The 12508-nt window shown below is 42.8% G+C and overlaps 1 long non-coding RNA gene across 1 annotated transcript; it reads left to right on the top strand.

The window, feature by feature from the left end:
• Positions 1-1101: 1101 nt before the first annotated feature.
• LOC136288985 (uncharacterized) lies at positions 1102-7407 on the top strand. Its single transcript, XR_010720685.1, has 3 exons — positions 1102-1163; positions 4772-4841; positions 7218-7407. It is a non-coding gene; the product is annotated as an uncharacterized lncRNA (long non-coding RNA).
• The last annotated feature ends 5101 nt before the right edge of the window (positions 7408-12508 follow it).

The raw sequence follows: 12508 nt of genomic DNA, 5'->3' as shown, positions 1-12508 counted from the left end.
AGCTAAGTGCTCCCAAAGCCTTTTCCCTTCTCCACTTGCTCAGGTCTTCTCAGTGCTCACACGTTAAGGAACACAGATAACAGAGAAAATAAAATGCAGGAAAATGGATGGATCTGGGCAAAATAAAGGAACAAATCTTTGAAAAGTAGTTATGAAAAAATAAGCATAGATCAGAAGGAAAACAAGTCAAGGGAGAAGCACAGTTCTACAAGGTTCCTGCTGTTCTTGAGGAGGGGCCACCATGATGCAAAATACATAACATAGTGCATTGAAATCATAAATTTCCCTTTGATACACATAACAGGAGCTTACCTGAATAATGTTGCAGGAAAACAATCACCTGTTAAAGCTAAAATCACCATAAAAATAGAAATTAACTTCTTTTTTTTAAAAATTTTTTTTTTTTTAATTCAGAAGTTACCACCAAAGAGAACATTTTGCCATCAGAGTGCTTGAAAAAAACAGAACAGTATATTACATCTTAGTGTATCAAGGCAGAACACTCCAGAACGGTGGAAATAAAGGAAAAATTAACCTCAGCTTTCCAAAAAGACTTTCAGTGCAACACGGACGTTCCAGTTAATGGGCTTTGACTGTGGGTATTTTAGCTCTAGGCAGTCTCGCCTCATGCACTTTGAGCTTAATTCTCTGAGGTATCAATCACTTGAGACTCCAGATGAACTCAGGAAGATCAGCAGCTGATGCTAGTCAGAGTCAGGCCCTGCTGTCCCAAAATGGTTAATCAAAGAGGCATTAAAAAATGAATCCAGCAAGGTTATGGCAGTCAGGGGTTCATGTATCAAGAGGGCAGCAGGACCCTAAATCTGATGATACTGCCTGTCATTATGGCAGAACAAAAAACAGAAAATAGAAAGACTTATGTCCTGATAGTGATATCCAAATGTATTCTTTTCCAAATGCAGCATAAACTGCAGCATGCAGCACTCCTGCCCGAGGAAGAGTAGTCCCTGGGCCTGAGGAGCAAGCAGGACAGCACCTGTAGCCGTGTGGGTTGTGGCTCCTGCAGGGAATGCAGTTAGGGCCGGTGCATTCCTTGCTAATTAAATACCGTCCTAGGCTGCCAGCCAATTACCCCTGCAACCTTTCCAGGGCCACGTTTGCAAACCTCTGGTCAAATACAGGCTATGTGGAACACTTAAAAGGTAAGTAAACTCAAATTTAAAGCCTTACTGTATACCAGATACAAACATAATATTTTTCTTACTTGTTTACTATTTTCAAGCAAAAGCAGCAAAGGCCGCTGGACTCTTTAACCTCCAATTGCTTGCAGAGACTCAGAATGCTCTCCCATGAACCCTTTGCTTCCAGGCTCTGGGACTGGCACATCCACAGCACCCCCAGCTCCCTGGAGCTGGTGATGTGGCAAAGAGGGAGGGCAATAAACTGAGGTGGGGCAGTGCTGCAGCAACACCATAGAAAACTGTTGTACTTGCTGTGAGTGTAACATGGAGACTCCTGCAGTCAGTGCAGCTCTTCGTAAAAGTACAAAATGAGAATCTTATCTTTTCTGAAGCTTTTCTTGAAACACTATACAGAGCTGCATGTGTGCAAGCTTTATCCTCAGCTGCTCCTTTCTCAGTAGGCAAAAGAGTGTGATCTGATTTCAGGGCTACACTCTGCCTTCTGCCTCCTGCCTCCTAACAGAGCTTTTCCTTAATGCCATTAAAACAAAGCCAGTTCATCTAAGAAATGGGATTCTGCAGACAGTGGACTTTAGGAGTTTGGTGACAGTTCTTGCTCACTGAGGTTTGTTTTCTGGTCAGAGCCTAATCATGAGTTTTCCAGTGGTACAGAACATGCACATAATTCAGCAAGGCAGCTGGCAGTGGCCACATCCTTCCAAAATCCAGTGATGAGGATTAAACAAGCTTGGTAAAAATCCTCATTTTGTGATTACTCTGCAACCAAGAAAGCAGCTGGGAATGATTCTGTCACTACCAGGTCTTCCCACACATCCTGCTTTCATCTTAATTTTTATTCATTGGAACATGCAAATTTCCTGTGACATGGGCTGGAAATTGCTTCTACTGCATTTCCAAAAGACATCAGAGGATTTCAGCATCAGTCACTGTGTCACACAGGCCATTAAACAAATTTTAACAGACAATAGTGGAAAAAAAATCCTGAACTAGCACAACAAACATATAGAAAAAACTCAGTTCTCCCTCTACAAACATTATGATTTATTGCTGTCAAGGTCAATGAATCTATAAGCAAACTGTTTCAGCAAGCCCTGCAGATTTATATGTGCTAATATTCCACATTGTTAGTGCGCTAATATTCCACATAGCTAGTGCAGAAATATTTTAAGAACAGTTAAAAACAGAAGTAGGAAGGCCTCAAATACAGCAGCTGAACAAAAACTCTGTTGGCTTGAGTGGCATTTAGGCCAATCTGCTGCCTTTCCAAAAGAGTACTTTCATTTTTGAATCTTGAGAAAGAGGGACAAAAAAGTTAATTTTTGCAAACTCAGTGAAGAAAGTATGAATTTCTGGCCTCAAAGGCTAGGGAATCTTTGTTCCCCCAAGGGGATCCAAACTTTATCCAGTTCCTTAAGCCATCCCAGATGTCTGCCCCAGAATCCCACAGAGAAAGGACAGAAAGACCCACGAAAACCAAATACCAACATGCTGAAAGAAGCTCTCCAGATGAGCCTAGATCTGGTCTAGGGTCATAACAAATAGAAACACTTCTACCAGCCGTGGTTGTGGGCATGTCACATATGTCTTGTAATAATTAAATTATTCATTTAATTATTTTGAAAATGGAGTCTTTTGTATCTTAGTGAAAACTAAAACAGGGAACATAACCAACCAGTGAGACTGAGCAACAGACACACTCTCCTGTTACTGGTGTAGTTGCCAATATTTTAGTTTAGTGACAGATTATTAGTCCCAACTGTTAACAGTCATATAAACCAATTCACATCCAACATGTGTTCACATGGCATCAGTGTTTTATTCTCATTCAATGAGGAAGAAATCAGTGTAATCAGTAAGAGCCAAAGGCACTTCTGTCATTGAAAATCACCTTGACTGTTGCATGCCCCCTTTTCTTTACCACACAGCAGAATTTTCACTACTGGTAACAGGTTTGGTTTGGGTTTTGTTCTTTTTAATTGTACACTTTCTGCCTTTTTAATCTAAATCAGGTATCATTTGCAGTCTGGTCTTAAATGACTTAGGGCAATACAGGGAATAAAAGCCTAAAATGAAAGCAGAACTTCCATTTCCTTAGTTAAAGTTATGATCTTTACCAGTTTTCAGTGCTGCCTTCCTCACTGAAATAGCAAAGTGTAAGTGCGGGCAGCTCTGGTGTTCAGATTATATGATCCCAGCCTTCCTCTTTTGTTGTTGCTCGTTCATCCTTTTAATGTAACTGTTGCCTTAGTGGTGAAACCCACAAAGGTCAGCTTGACTCTAAACTGTATCATTGGAAAGAGTTACCAAAATTGCGGCCAAAGCATACAAGGTTGCCACACATTTTCTTGATTGTTGGGAGAACTTTATTCTAAATGCAGCTGCTTCAGTGACAATACTTCTGCAACTGAATTTATTGCCGAAGACTGGGCCTGCAATAGGAGGAAGCTGTAAATAAATGACACAGTCTTACTAATGATAGTGTAGAGGGCAGAAATAAGGTCAGACCATAGTGCAGTTGTTTTCACTAAACTCCATGGATCTAATTTTTATCTCCCTTTGCTATAATTTTAGTGGTATTACTTTATTAACTTTTATCCTAATACAATGCAAAATATCCCAACTGCTCATTGTTTCTCTTAGTAAAACATTTCTTATGAGTGCAGGGGGGAAATGGGCTGCTGAATAAATGAACCAGTATGATTGCAAGAGATGCCCTTTATTGTTTACATTACATGGCAGATACAGATTCTAGGTCTACTGTCCACGTGGGCACACATCTCTGGGTTAGCGAAGCTGCTTCTTCATGAGGCAGGCACACATCCTTCAGGACATCCAAGTGGTCAAGCGTCCATCCTTACATTGTGCTTCCCCTGTCTAGGGTTTACTTTTTTTGTAGACAATTTCTCAAGCTCTCTTCTTATTTTTTGATCCTGTTGTTTTCTCAGTAACCTTGATGAATTCCTGAGAGCTCTAACAACAAAACTGCAGGTGGTTTGATAAGATTACTCACAACCAGTTTGGCTGGTGCATCAGAATGGCCTGGTATACAGATACATTGGTACATATGAGTGTAATAAGACTTTGGTGAATTTATCAGTATTATTACCAAAAATACAAAGAAACTAAAAATAAGAATACACCAACTACAGTATGTATGCACTCTGTACTGAACTGTGCTATTAGTGTTACATTGGGGGAAAGATGGCACTATGCCATTTATGAGGATCTGTGCTTCACTTATGCTGTGAATACCTTTCCCAGCTAAAGCCTACTTTTACAGTAATTAAATGCTTCAAGCAAACAATAATTTTCTCAAAATTTCATTTTAGAGGAAAACTTCTGAAGTCTCTGGTGTCTTGTTTCATTATTTTCTCTCCAAAATAATTTTCCTGTGACAAATAGCACAGCATCTATAAACAGGGGATACACCATGCTGCAGTGCAGGGGACTTTAAATTAAAGCCCACATTTCAGTCTTACCATCACACCATTATCTTCTGAATGCTGCAATTTTACCCAAACTAACAAATTAAACTTCACAAAACAGGTGGAAGAGATCTCTCCCTCCAGCATTCATGATGTTTCCTGCTTTCTTCCACTTCTCCCTAGGGTGAGGCGGGTGCAGCCCTGCAAGGAGAATGTGGCAGGAAGGCTGTTTTGGGGCTTGCTCTCCACACAGGTTTGTAGCTCTGGCTGGCATCACTCACTGTCCCCATGCTCCTTCCCGAGGTGGTGCTGGCGTCTGGCTGGGCTGCTCAGGCACAGCTGAGGGGGAGGTGGGAAGCAGCACGTGGAACTGCAGTGGGAAGGAGAAGGTGGCCATGTGGAAGGCAGCAGGAGAGCTGGCGGTGGTGGCACAGCAGGCAATGCCCACAGAAACCTCCCTGAGGCTCCCAGCACCTGCTGGGCAGAGCCTGGCTCTAAGCGTGGCAGAACATTTTGAAAGGTTACAAACTTCAAACAGAGAAAGATTAGGTTCTCACCAGGCTGTGGCCAGGTATAATTTATATCACTTGGGCTGCACTCAGACCATGTAGGTGCTGCAAGTCTGCTGTGAAAACCCAGGTTATGCAGCAATTCTCCTACCAGTGCCAAAGGAAATCTGGGAACTTCATTGCTACCCTTGTCCCCTCTGACATTTTCATGACTTTCAAGAGGGATATTATATCTGAGAGCTGGTTATTACATGGGGGGGAAAAACAAAGTCATTGAAAATAAATTTTGTTACGTTTGCATTTCAGAATAAATGTAAATTTGCACCAGAATTAATGTGGAACAAGTCTTACAAATGTGTTGGTACAAGGCTGCACATGAGGTAGTCACAGATGATTGATACAATGACTGATACTATAATTTAGCTTTTTATGCAGTTTAAATGAGCACTCAATTCAGTACCCTTTAATCACAAAGTGGCATTTCATCTCAGGAGTAGCCAGCTGTAGTTCAATAAAAGAAAGAGTGCCCAACAGGAATAGGCAAAGTAGGCTGAGGCCTCCAAAAGGACCCAGATCAAAAACATTATTTGAAAAATGAAATATTAATATGGGCAAGGTTTCCAACAAAATGTTTCCTTTGGTATTTGTTCAAGTGAATGTTATACCTCTAGTGGCAGCAGAAGTGAATTATTTAGCATAACAATGATGGAAAATTCAGACTACAGTAAAGGAGTTTCTACATCTTGGCTATAGGTATGCACGAACAAAAATGTGCGTCATTTTTGAAAAATGAAACCTTAAATCCCCCTGTCAATAATTCACACTGCTTAGAGCCTGACAGCAGAGCAAGAGGGGATGAGCAGGCCTTTCCAAGTTAAATACAGTGATTTGTCCAAATAAAATGACAGAACTCAGGCTTCCACACAGAACTGGGTGCACCTGTGGCTGGTGCTGAAGTGACCGGATCTGGCCGTTACCTCCTCTCAAAGGAGAGCTTGTTATAAAAATGCTAATGTACAGCCAGCCTGTCCCTGCAGGCATGAGGGAAGGCAAAGTGCACACCCCAGCTCTTCTAAGAGGGAGACACACAGCAGGTCTGGGTTAGGCTGCGACAGTGCTGAGAGTCAGGCTCTGGATATGTGTCTCCTCCCAAATCCAGCTCTGTTGACAGCACAGTCCTCCCCCAGTCTGCCCAGAGGCTGGTGAGCATTGCCCAGCAATAAGTTACCACCCCTCTGATCTGGATATACTTGTCTGAACACTCCTTAAGCTATTTCAGAGAAAATCAGCTGGGGCAGCAAATTCTTATTACTTAAAATGTCAGGCCATGGTTGCACAGACATTTTTTCTTCCCTGCAAAGCAAGCTCCAGCCATTTCTGCTCCCTTTCTTTGGGTCTGCTTTTGCTCTGCATTCCCCATCTCGCAGGTCTATGCACTATTTTGTCTATTTCTATAAACCTAAGTTGTTGTTAGGGGTTTTTTTTAAGTTGGATACCCCCAATAATTCTCAGTCACTTAACTAAATGTTACAGTCTGTGCCAACACATCAGGGGAGATGGTGAGGGATTGGAAAAAAATCACCAGAAGGCTCCCTACATTATGTTTGTCTTCAGAATAAATGTCTTGAGGAAACCGTGGTCTGACATTCTTTAATGCTCTTCTGAGTTTGGCCTTTGGTAAACTGCATGACTGGTCATTTTAAAATCACAAAAACAATGTTCTTAACCTCTTCTCAGTGTGACCTCCTCCAGATCCACCAAACTCGGCAGAATCTCCACAGTCAAAGTGGGTTTTGGCCTGGGCCTTCATCTAAGCAATTCAGGCTGTTCATGAATGATACCCTCCCATACACAGTTTGGAATATGCCCCAGGCAAGTTCCTTCTAATGCCTGGAGCCGAAGGGGTCACTGTCATACCAGATGGAGAAATACACCCTAACCACTGTGTGTGCAAATCAGTCACAGGTGGGATCTGCATGTCTTCTTTGAGCAGGTAGATAATCTGCACTCTAAGCTTCTCAGTCGTTGGTGGCAGCAAAGCCCAGACCCAGAAGCATTTTGAACTTCCAGGTCAGAGATCAACTCCAGCTCAGTTGTCTCCTGGTCTCTCTTTTCTGTAGTGTGTTTGGAACATGTCAAAAGCTGCACAAACTAAACACAAGACCATCTGCTTAGCAGCAACAGCAGCTCTTTGTCCTCAACTTCTAGCCTTGGAAAATCCCTTCACTTGGTCCTGCTGACCATTCTAAACAACGAGTTCAACAGCAAGGACAAGTGCTCTCCAGAGTAATTCCCAGTAGAACTCCACAAGGGAGCCTGGAGCCTGCCTTGGCACCATGCTCAAGAAACAGAGCATGCAGTGCGGAGAGCCCTTCAGAGAGCGGCTAGGATCAAAGAGGGAAGGACAAATGGTACCTGCGGTCAGTTTTTCACAACAAATCCAAATATCAGGGCAGGCGTTTGCTGAGGCGATTGCAAAGCTCTCGGTGAGGCTGCCCTGCCTCCCCTCCCTGCAGCTGCACAAAGGCTCAGTAAGTCACACACAGAGAACGCTTGAGCAGTGGAGGTGCAAAATGGAGTGTATTAACTGAAGCTTTTAATAAGATTTTGATAACAATGATTTTTATGTTAATCTCTGAGGAGTTTGCTTTTGTAACATATAACTGATAAGCATATAATCTAGTTTTAATTTAATCTCTGCAGGTGTTTCCCGATGGTAAATGTTAAATTTTTATTGCTTCTTTAGGCAGTAATAATAGGGGACATGTCTGTAGGGCTCCCACCATCCATTTGTATGCAGATAGCATCATATTTTATAATAGCTGTAAATCTGACAGGAGAGACTCTTACTGTTGAGATGATATTATAAATACGTGTCAACACTGAATAAACATCTTTGAAAGGAAAATAAAATAGAGATGTTATTAGAGGTCTAGTGAAACAACCATAACTGCTTATTTATAAGAGATGTATGCGCACATCCTTGGAAAAAAGTAGAGCCCATGCTGAGTTTGCAGCTTTCTGATGAGCAGGACATGGAGATTCTCAGCAGGGTCCTGCAGACAATGCAGAAATAGATCCTACACTTCATAAAGATGATGACTGTCTGTAAACCTCTAAATGTTTGTTCTCTCTGAGGTTTCAAAATTATTATAAATACCACGGTGTCTAAGACTCAATTATGGCTTCTTTCATACAGCTTAGGAGCACAGCATGCCAGAAGCTCCCACACGAAGAACCATAAGACACCAAGTACAAGGAAGTGAGCCCTGACGCCTGTCTGAAGTGTAATGCAAACACATTTTGGGCAAAATTCACTCAGTACAAGACCCAAAAGGGACTTGATCCCTTAGATCTTATACTTCGCCTTATTCACTGAGTGTACATGAAACCTACCCTTGCTTATATTTGGTATTTTAAAGACAGTGACACTTTAGGATGTATTTTCCTCAAATAATTTTATCTGTTCTGCAGCAAACGTGGCCCTCTGGCATGCTGGGCTCACCATGTATCCATAGGCACATCTCAAGGACCCAGCACCACAGGCAGAGAGCTGAGCTAAAAGATTCCTAAGATGGAACTGGCTTGGCTCCAGCCAGTGGGGAGCACGGGCAGAGAGAGCTTTGAGCTGTCTTTAACACTCCTGTACAGGCATGCCCTGAAAGGGATTACACTTTAACAGAAGTCTAGATATTTCCTCAATGGTGCTGAGATATGTGGCTCCCAAGGTCCACATCATTAGTCATAAAAACAAACAGTCCAACCTCTGACACAAAAAGAAAAGTACACCTGAGTTAGTCTAAGTCCCCAGTGACAGGGAGTGGGAATACAGCTTGCTGCCACTGGAGGGGGGAAATTTAAAAACTTGCCACATATGCAAGTAAAAAACAAAAAACAAGAAACAAAAACAAAAACAACAAAAAAAACCAAACAAAAAACCCCCAACCAAACAACACAAAACAAAACAAAAACAAAACAAAACAAAACAAAACAAACCCCCAAAAAACAAAACAAAAAAAAAACCCAAAAAACACCAACCAAAAAAACCCAAACCACCCAAACCACTTTTGCTGGTGAATTAAAGTTACAAGAACAGCTTGGACAATTTAGGTTAAACAATTCCTGCTTCTGTTGTAAGTCAGAACATGCATGCTGCTTTAGGGTGGTAGTTTAAATGCAGTTTTGTTTCTTCTGCTAGTCTTTAAAAGTGAAAAAAAATGTTATGGAGACTTTTAAATAAATTGGTATTAATTAGAAAGAAAACGCCAATCATTTTCTATAGAAAGACAACATGAGTGCAAATGGAAAGGCAGATACCTCACTCCCTTTCCTGAGTTACTTCAAAGCCAAAGATGATCTGCCACATTGTGCCACGGAGAAGGGAACTGTCAAGAAAACAAAACATCACATTAAGAATATTCATTAGTAAGAATTAAATGCATTAGGGACTATAGGTAAGATTCAGATATATAAAGTGGTTAGCTCTCTCCTATCTCCTCACTTGTTGTTTTCATATCAGATTCTGTAAACATACAGTTTAATCTGTGTGACTTCTTCAGACTGAAGATTCATTAAAGGAGGCCTCTCATGAGGTGTTTGCAGTCAGCCTCTGCAACTGCACAGGCCAGCACACACATGCTAATGTTCCAGGCCCACTGGGCTAGTGGTGAATACAGAACCCAAGCAGGGTACCCTCTGTTATAAATGCTACACCATGTTCTTATGCTGTGACAGATAAAGTGGAATATTTTCCTAATCAGGTGTGCAAAATTACAGGAATCAGGCATAATGCTGTGTTTTTCACAAATTGAGAAAATCTTTTCCATGATAAATGAGTTGTGAATCTCTCATATGAAGTATTTAAACAGTATTTTAACAGATGGATAATCACCACAGCAACCAAAACCACCAGAGTCATTCAGGAGCATTTCATCTCTGCACACCCCACTGTCAGGTCTCATGCTATTAGGAGACAGTATTTTATGTCACAGAAGACTAGCCAATGCTTTCAGGTAACTCAAAGCAGTTTCTAAGGTAGGTAAAAAATCAGAGGACCAATTATAAGCTGCAGGAACAGCATTTTTACACCTTGGTTACACTTAATGTGACCTGAAAGACTTGCTGAAGATTCTTTGCTGCATCTTACATCTCTGTTCCTTTGCATTTGTACTTCTGTTGTCTTCTTCATCCCCATTTTCTCCTCTCATCTTTTCCCTGCTCCGCTAGCATCATAGCAAGGAATGTAGCCTTAATCTCCCCCTAATCGCAGAAATAATTAATAATTCAGGCAGAATAAAGCAGCCCAGAAAGGAGAAAGCAGGAGAAGCAATGACCTAAGGATAAAGGAGACAACTTCCTGCAGACCTGAGGTACTCGCAGTTACTGCCACGCAAGGCGGCAGTGTCCATCTCCCCCGGTGCAGCCGAGCAGCCTCCCCGGGGCGCCCGGCACTGAGCACCCCACACTCACCCTCTCCATCGTTTTGCATCCCCGGAGGCAAGCGAGGCACGGCAAGAGCAGCGGGACGGTGGGACGGTGCCGAGCCAGGCCTGGTGCGTGACCCAAACAGCTCTGGAATGTTTCAGCGCTGGTTCAAGACCAGCGGCACACACGTACCTTTGGGAATGTCTGGGATGGGCAGAGCCTCTCCTAGGGGCACGTTGGTGCAGAATTGTCAGGGGTTGCGTGTTTGTGCTGGCATCGGCACCAGCAGCAAGCACAGATCACCACCGAGTCCTGCTCGCACTCATATACGTTTTCACATTTAATTGGAGTTAACACAGTCTTTTAAAAATCGCAAAACAACCTGAACACTAGCTGTAGTGATCGATGGGTGGGAGAGGAAGGAGACCAGCTCGATTCCTGATTTTCAACAGGTAGATGCAAACCGTATCAAATGTGTGACAGAAAAAAAGTTGGATCCTGGGAAACTTACAGAGGCAGACGTAAAAGCTGCTTTTAGAGAGTCTGAACTTTCTTTGTAGATGAACCGGATGAACTGGAAAATACCAATTTGTCTAATTAATGTGCTTTTAAGTCTAGCCATTTGAGATTATGTTTTTATTTGATCATTCTGTTTGTTATAAATTTGAATATCTCTGAAGCATATTTATGTCTGCTGCTTCTTCTGAGACAGGTTTCCAAAATGAGGAACATCCTGCATTGGATTAATACTCAGTAAAATCATAATAATTTTCTACACATATCCTGAAAGACTGAAGTCTAAAAATCTTTTTTTAAAAACAAGAATTCCAGTTCATTTTTAACCATGTTAAAATCTGTACTGATTTACATTCATCAAGAAACAAAATATTTTGCCAGTTTTCACTGCATATATTTTCAGAAATTCTGACAAAATTATAATTTCTCTATATAATGATTTAACAATATTATGTGACTTGTGGCTGTATTCGAATGAACTTCCTAATGAACCATTAGATCTGCAGAAAAAGGTGAGTGCTAATACACACACCTTGCCTAAGCTGGAAAATATACTTTTTATAATTTATTTAACGTCTTCCATGATTTTAAATATGTTACTTCCTGTTCTGGATTGTTTCATTATGTCGTTGTGAAACGCTCGTGGCTGCTGTGTTTATTTCACCACGGATGTGTATTCATTTCACTGAGGGGTAAAGCTTGGTAATGGGTAGAAGATTTTGCAATCCTGTACTGGGTGGCTCAATATAAACCTTAATTATCCACCTGACTTGCAACAAAAACATTTTGCTGCATTAAAGATCTTGACGTTTGGGATGATAATGGGTGGTGATTACACATGGATTTGTTTGTATTATACAGTGGGGAAGATGGGGGCGGGGGGGAAAGCAAGGGAAGATGATATAGTGGAGAAATGCACAGTACGACCTGAAGTCCACTAACAGTCTCATTGAATGAAAGCACATTAAGTAAATAAGAGGAATAAAAAACAAAGGTAACGGCATGGAAGTGTTTACAGGGACAGTGTGTCCCATTTGAGCCATGCTGCTGGACGGGCAGACAGTCACGCCTGGAATAACACTCCTATTCCGACTCAGCCCGGGGCTGACACTCGCCGACCCTTCCAGAGGGGGACTGGCAGCGACGGGCGGCATCGAGGTGCGCCCGACCTGCTCCGGGGCCCGCAGGGCAGAACACACGGCGGCCCTGAGCGCAGCGGGAGCGGGAGAGGGGCAGGAACCCCTCCGCCACGGGGTCACACCTCGGGAACCGCGAGATGAGGTGAAATATTATTAAAAAACACCTCCCCGCAGGAGAGAGGCGCCGGGCCGGCCGCACCAGCCGCGCCGTCCGGCGGGGCCGCCGGGCGGGGGAAGCGGCGCCGAGGCCGCCGGGGCCCGGCCCGCGGGGCAGCCCCGACATGGCGGCGGGGGCGGGCGGCGGGCGGGGCGGTGACGCGGCGGCGGCGGCG

The sequence above is a fragment of the Chamaea fasciata genome, unplaced genomic scaffold (assembly GCF_029207755.1).
Source record: "Chamaea fasciata isolate MVZ Bird 193981 ecotype frontalis unplaced genomic scaffold, bChaFas1.0.hap1 SCAF_4, whole genome shotgun sequence".
NCBI lineage: Eukaryota > Metazoa > Chordata > Aves > Passeriformes > Sylviidae > Chamaea > Chamaea fasciata.
This window is presented reverse-complemented; position numbering and strand designations above follow the sequence as displayed.